The sequence below is a fragment of the Musa acuminata genome, unplaced genomic scaffold (assembly GCF_036884655.1).
Source record: "Musa acuminata AAA Group cultivar baxijiao unplaced genomic scaffold, Cavendish_Baxijiao_AAA HiC_scaffold_70, whole genome shotgun sequence".
Lineage (NCBI taxonomy): Eukaryota > Viridiplantae > Streptophyta > Magnoliopsida > Zingiberales > Musaceae > Musa > Musa acuminata.
The window spans coordinates 87,501-95,000 of NW_027020351.1; positions in this window are offsets into that span (position 1 = coordinate 87,501).

Below are 7,500 nucleotides of genomic sequence, written 5' to 3' on the forward strand. Positions count from 1 at the left end.
AATGGTTTCCACTCGCTTCTCGTAGGAGGCTGTGATGGGAGGTAGCCGAGTTGGAATACTTCGAGAAGCATCTTGCGGATCCGAATGGTAGGCCTTCAGGTTGCTGGCGTGAAGAACGTTGTGAATTTTGAACCACTCCGGCAGCTGCAACTTGTAAGAAACATTGCCTACTCTGCTGATAATTGGGAAGGGCCCTTCATACTTACGCACCAATCCTTTGTGGACTCTTTTCCTGAAGAATTGGAGTGATGCTGGTTGGAGCTTTACCAACACCAAATCGCCAACTTTGAACTCTTGTGGTCGCCTTCCCAAGTCTGCCCACTTCTTCATCCGTTTTGCCGCCTTCTCCAAGTAAGCCCGTGCAATATCGGCATTTCGATGCCACTCCTTTGCGAAATGGTAGGCTGATGGACTACTCCCAGTATAACCAATTGCCATAGTGTGCGGAGTCGACGGTTGTTGTCCTGTGATAATTTCGAAGGGGCTCTTGTTGGATGCAGAGCTCCGCTGCAAGTTGTAGGAGAATTGGGCGATGTCCAACAGCTTCACCCAATCTCGTTGATTGGCACTCACGTAGTGCCGAAGATACTGCTCTAAGAGCGAATTTATTCTTTCAGTTTGACCATCCGTCTGGGGGTGGAGGCTTGTAGAGAAGTATAACTTTGACCCCAACAATTTGAATAGCTCGGTCCAGAATCGTCCCAGGAACCGAGCGTCTCTATCACTAACAATATTGTGTGGGACTCCCCAATACTTCACTACACCCTTCATCATCAGTCTGGCCGCCTCTTCAGCTGAACAGTGTAGGGGAGCAGCAATGAAAGTTGCATACTTTGAAAACCGATCGACCACCACAAGTATCGATCCAAGTCCCCCTACAGGCGGCAAGCTAGATATGAAGTCTAAGGAAATGCTCTCCCATGGCCTTTCTGGTACAGGCAACGGCTCCAAAAGTCCCACCGGCTTCCGTTGCTCCACCTTGTCTTGTTGGCAAGTAAGGCATGTTCGAACATACTCCTCCACATCAATCCCCATCTTTGGCCAGTAGAAGGCCCTCTCCACGAGAGCCAATGTTCTGTGAATGCCGGGATGTCCAGCCCAAAGGGAATCGTGACACTCTTTCAAGAGTTCACGCCTTAAATTGTCCACTCGGGGAACATAAACTCTATTCCCTTTTGTGTAAACAAGTCCCTCCTGGACCCAAAATCGTCGTGCCTTGCCTTCTTTGATGAGCTGCATCAGGATAACTGCCTGGGGATCACTATACAGTCCATCTCTGATTCGAGAAAGGAAGTTGGAATGTAACTGACTTGTTTGGCCTCTGCCCTCCAGTTGTGCAGCATTCACGCACTCCACCTTCCGACTCAGCGCATCGGCCACGACATTCGCCTTCCCGGGCTTGTATTCCATTGCCATATCAAATTCAGCCAGGAAGTCCTGCCACCGTGCTTGCTTTGGGGAGAGCTTCTTCTGAGTTTGGAAATAACTCAGGGCGATGTTGTCTGTCCTCAGCACAAATCGCGACCCGAGGAGGTAGTGTCGCCAAACTCGTAGGCAGTGGATCACCGCTGTCATCTCCTTCTCATGCACTGGATACCGCCTCTCGGTCTCGTTGAGTTTGCGGCTCTCGTAGGCCACCGGATGACCTTCTTGCATGAGTACTCCACCAATAGCAAAGTCCGAAGCATCGGTATGGACTTCAAAGGGCTCTCCATAGTTTGGCAATTTGAGCACTGGTTCTTCCAGAACAGCAGCCTTCAGATCTTGGAATGCTATCTCACATTTGTCAGACCACTTCCAAGGCTGCTCCTTCTTCAGCAACTCCGTCAGTGGGGTTGCCCGCTTCGAATATCCTGAAATGAAGCGTCGATAGTAGTTGACGAATCCAAGGAAGGATCTCAACTCTGGCACCTTCTTTGGTGTTCGCCATTCCGCAACTGCTTGCACCTTCGACTTGTCCATCCGAATGGAGCCACCACCGATTCGATGCCCTAAGAATAGGATCTCAGTTTGAGCAAAGTAGCATTTCTCCCTTTTTACGAACAAAGTGTTCTCCCTGAGAACCTTGAAAATCGTCCGAAGGTGCTTGACGTGCTCCTCGAGCGTTTGGCTGTAGACGACGATATCGTCCAAGTAGACGACCACGAACTTATCCAAATACTCCTTGAATAGTTGGTTCATGAGAGTACAGAATGTGGCCGGAGCGTTGGTTAAGCCGAAAGGCATCACCAAGAACTCAAACGCTCCATACCTGGTCACACAGGTAGTCTTCGCTTCGTCGCCTTCAGCAATGCGCACCTGCCAATACCCCGACCGAAGGTCGAGTTTTGAGAAATACTTGGCCTTGCCCAGTTGGTCGAACAAGTCCGCGATGAGCGGGATGGGATACTTGTTCTTCACCGTTACTTTGTTGAGGGCTCGATAGTCGACGCATAATCGGAGGCTCCCATCTTGTTTCTTCTGGAAGAGAACTGGAGCTCCGAAAGGTGCTTTTGAGCTGCGGATGAGACCACCGCTTAGCAGTTCACCTAACTGCTTCCTGAGTTCGGCCAACTCTGGCGGGGGCATGCGATAGGGTGGTCTCGCTGGAGGCTTCACTCCTGGCTCCAGCTCGATACTGTGATCCACGCCTCTGCGTGGTGGGAGAGTCTTCGGCAACTCGGGTGGCATAACGTCTTCGAACTCCTTCAAGACGTTCGCCACTACAGCAGGTTCTTGAATGGCCTCTTCGTTGAGTGGCTCTAGCTTCATAGCAGCCACGAATGTCAGTTCGCCCTTTCGCACCCCTTTCTTCAATTGTAAGGCCGAAATGTGTTGGGGCTCCTTGGTTCCTCTCCGAGAGACGGGAACCACGCAGGGGTCATCGCCTCCCATCATACATAGGGAGTTTAAGAACGGCATCGGCACCAACTTCGCCGCATGCATAAACTCCATTCCAAGAATCACTTGGAAGTCGTCCAGTGGCACGGCCATCATGTTGGTGTTACCGCTCCAAGTCCCGATTTTGATAGGAACACCCTTCGCCAACCCGGAGATTCGCCTGGCCTCCGAGTTCACCGCCTTCATTCGGCTTGGGCTCTTCTCCAATGTCAACCCAAGTCGCTGTGCTTCGCGATCGGCTATGAAGTTGTGGGTAGCGCCCGTGTCCACCATTGCACGGGTCGTTTGGCCATTTAGCTTAATGTCCACATACATTAGTTCGCTGCTTCCTGCTTTTTGTGCCTTCGTCTTCGTGTTCTCCCCCACTTGACCCCGCATAGCGTTCAACAGACGCATTGCTCCCATTCGGGGTCCTTGCGACTCCTCCTCGTCGCTGCTGGATTCTGAGCTGCTCGAACTAAGAGCAACAGCTTTGCCCTTGTCCGATCGGGGAGGGTGGATGGAAGCTGTCAAAGCGTTGAGTGCCTGCTTCTGTGGGCACTCCCTTACCATGTGCGGTCCTCCGCACAAGAAGCATCCTCCAGGTTTTGAGGCCTTGCCTTTTGGGTTCGGCCCTTTGTGGGAGCTCTTCTTCTTCTGTTCGCCCCCGAGATCTTTCCCTCGAGAATGTTTTGGAGGGCGATTGCTTGAAGATTGTTTCCTTCTCGCTGGGTCTTCAGAGGAAACGAAGTCGGTGAGCCTTTCTGCAGCTGCAATTGCCCCGACCACGTCGGTAACATTCCTTCGATTCAGCTCTTGCTGAGCCCATGGTTTCAGACCATCAAGGAAGCTGAACAACTTGTCCTTCTCGGACATGTCCTGTATGTCCAGCATCAGTGCAGAAAACTGCTTTACATAGTCTCGGATGGTGGTACTTTGGCGGAGTTGTCTCAACTTCCTTCTTGCGACGAACTCTGTGTTCTCCGGTAGGAACTGAGTTCTCAACTCCCGCTTCAAGTCTTCCCATGTGTCGACTCGACACCGACCTTGTTGGATCTCCTCCCAACGAGTTCGCCACCAAAGTTTCGCATCTCCATTCAGATACATTGTTGCTATTGAAACTTTGGTATCTTCAGAATCGGGCCTCGTAGCTCGGAAGTATTGCTCCATGTCGAACAGAAAGTTCTCGAGCTCCTTGGCATCTCTGGCCCCTCCGTATCCATGGGGCTCAGGTGCCCTCAAGTTTTGTGGCGGTGCAACGCGGGTGTTGCCTCCTCCCGCATTTAGCATTCTTGTGAGCATAGCCACCTTCGCCGTGAGTTCCGCCACAACGTCTTGCAAGTGCTGCACGGAGTCCTTGGTGTCATCGGACAGTCGGTCGACTAGGGCCTCGACCTTGTCGATCCTGGACTCCGCTTCCTCTTGCGAGCTCTCTACCCCAACAAGTCTTTGTTGGCCATGGTAGAGTTCCTCCATGCTCGCTTCCAGAACATCTAGGCGGGTTTCCGCCGTCGTGAGTCTCTCCTTATGACTCTTTTTTCCTGTTAGCGCACCAGATTGCGCTTCCTCCGCTCGCGGAGAGTTGCCAACTTCTCGCTCATCCTGTTCGCTGCCGCGATCCTCGTGAGCGGCTCCAACAGCATGAGAGCGAGTGTGCACATGCAGCCCACCTGCGGCTGCTTGGGGCAAGGTTCCGGCTTGCCCCGTCTTGCTTGATTCGCCACGATGCTTTGCCATGGCGAAGTTGCGAAGTTCGTTCGCTGTTCGATCGAAGAGCTTGCCCGCTCTGATACCACAATGTCACGACCTTAGCTGGAATTGCCTAAGGCGTGAGGCACCCTTGCGGCCGAAGACGCGAACTTAGCTTGCGTTGCCTAAGTCGCGGGTCACCCTCGTTGCAAAGACGCGAACTTAGCTTGCGTTGCCTAAGTCGCGCTTTGCCCTTGCGATCTTGCTCCGCAAGGATCAGCCACTTTGTAACCTCTCGCAGGTCCCGAAGGACCTGTAAAAGAGAAAGAAAGTTAGATCGAAAGAACGAGCAACGGACAAGTCCCGAAGTCTCGCGAAAAGGGAAGCTTTACAAGCAAATCGTCGAACACCTTATGTGCACAAGAGAAAAGAGGGAGAGGGAGGAAAACAAGGCTTTCAAGGATGAACGAACAGCTGCAAGCCCACAAACAGCCGCTCACCTGGTCCCGGACGCAACACCAAGTTCCCGTAAAGGTCACGTGCGAACTTGCGAAAGAGTGTTCAACGCCCGGTATATAACCGAAGCCCCATCCAGCCATGTGCCACCCGGGGGGTTCCTGGGGTCTGAGCTGGCTGACATTTTGGTGAGCGGAGGCAGCACTCCGCTCACCTCCCGCGGCACGCGAAAACGGCTCCGTTTTGGGCTGTTTTGGGGCTGTTTTGCTCGGTTTGGTGAACGGTCGCTTTGCAACGCTGCAGCTTGTTCGAACTTACATATTTACAAGCAAAATGACCCAAAACCATAAGAAAACATGCTGTCAAGCAGCTGTACATGTGGGTGCGAGCGACGAACGGTTCGTTGAACGGAGTTGTTGCGGGTGCGCGACGACCGTTCGTGACAGGGTGGCACAGGGCTGGATGGGGCTTTCGTATAGCAGGGACGGTGATGCCTCTCGCTTCGCTCGCTGTCCGCCGCTCGCTGCTCGCTCGCGCAGCCAAAAATGGCCAGTTTTGGCCCGTTTTTGGGCCGTTTTGGCCTGTTTTTGGGCTGTTCTTGCGTCGCGCGGTGACCGTCGTGAGCGGAGCAAAATGTCAGCCATCTCAGCACCCTGGAACCCCCCGGGTGGCACAGGGCTGGATGGGGCTTTCGTATAGCAGGGACGGTGCTGCCTCTCGCTTCGCTCGCTGTCCGCCGCTCGCCGCTCGCTCGCGCAGCCAAAAATGGCCAGTTTTGTCCCGTTTTTGGGCCGTTTTGGCCTGTTTTTGGGCTGTTCTTGCGTCGCGCGGTGACCGTCGTGAGCGGAGCAAAATGTCAGCCATCTCAGCACCCTGGAACCCCCCGGGTGGCACAGGGCTGGATGGGGCTTTCGTATAGCAGGGACGGTGCTGCCTCTCGCTTCGCTCGCTGTCCGCCGCTCGCCGCTCGCTCGCGCAGCCAAAAATGGCCAGTTTTGGCCCGTTTTTGGGCCGTTTTGGCCAGTTTTTGGCCTGTTCTTGCGTCGCGCGGTGACCGTCGTGAGCGGAGCAAAATGTCAGCCATCTCAGCACCCTGGAACCCCCCGGGTGGCACAGGGCTGGATGGGGCTTTCGTATAGCAGGGACGGTGCTGCCTCTCGCTTCGCTCGCTGTTCGCCGCTCGCCGCTCGCTCGCGCAGCCAAAAATGGCCAGTTTTGGCCCGTTTTGGCCAGTTTTTGGCCTGTTTTTGCGTTGCGCGGTGACCATCTTGAGCGGAGCAAAATGTCAGCCATCTCAGCACCCTGGAACCCCCCGGGTGGCACAGGGCTGGATGGGGCTTTCGTATAGCAGGGACGGTGATGCCTCTCGCTTCGCTCGCTGTCCGCCGCTCGCTGCTCGCTCGCGCAGCCAAAAATGGCCAGTTTTGGCCCGTTTTTGGGCCGTTTTGGCCTGTTTTTTGCCTGTTCTTGCGTCGCGCGGTGACCGTCGTGAGCGGAGCAAAATGTCAGCCATCTCAGCACCCTGGAACCCCCCGGGTGGCACAGGGCTGGATGGGGCTTTCGTATAGCAGGGACGGTGCTGCCTCTCGCTTAGCTCGCTGTCCGCCGCTCGCCGCTCGCTCGCGCAGCCAAAAATGGCCAGTTTTGTCCCGTTTTTGGGCCGTTTTGGCCTGTTTTTGGGCTGTTCTTGCGTCGCGCGGTGACCGTCGTGAGCGGAGCAAAATGTCAGCCATCTCAGCACCCTGGAACCCCCCGGGTGGCACAGGGCTGGATGGGGCTTTCGTATAGCAGGGATGGTGCTGCCTCTCGCTTCGCTCGTTGTCCGCCGCTCGCCGCTCGCTCGCGCAGCCAAAAATGGCCAGTTTTGGCCCGTTTTTGGGCCGTTTTGGCCAGTTTTTGGCCTGTTCTTGCGTCGCGCGGTGACCGTCGTGAGCGGAGCAAAATGTCAGCCATCTCAGCACCCTGGAACCCCCCGGGTGGCACAGGGCTGGATGGGGCTTTCGTATAGCAGGGACGGTGCTGCCTCTCGCTTCGCTCGCTGTCCGCCGCTCGCCGCTCGCTCGCGCAGCCAAAAATGGCCAGTTTTGGCCCGTTTTGGCCAGTTTTTGGCCTGTTTTTGCGTTGCGCGGTGACCATCTTGAGCGGAGCAAAATGTCAGCCATCTCAGCACCCTGGAACCCCCCGGGTGGCACAGGGCTGGATGGGGCTTTCGTATAGCAGGGACGGTGATGCCTCTCGCTTCGCTCGCTGTCCGCCGCTCGCTGCTCGCTCGCGCAGCCAAAAATGGCCAGTTTTGGCCCGTTTTTGGGCCGTTTTGGCCTGTTTTTGGGCTGTTCTTGCGTCGCGCGGTGACCGTCGTGAGCGGAGCAAAATGTCAGCCATCTCAGCACCCTGGAACCCCCCGGGTGGCACAGGGCTGGATGGGGCTTTCGTATAGCAGGGACGGTGCTGCCTCTCGCTTAGCTCGCTGTCCGCCGCTCTCCGCTCGCTCGCGCA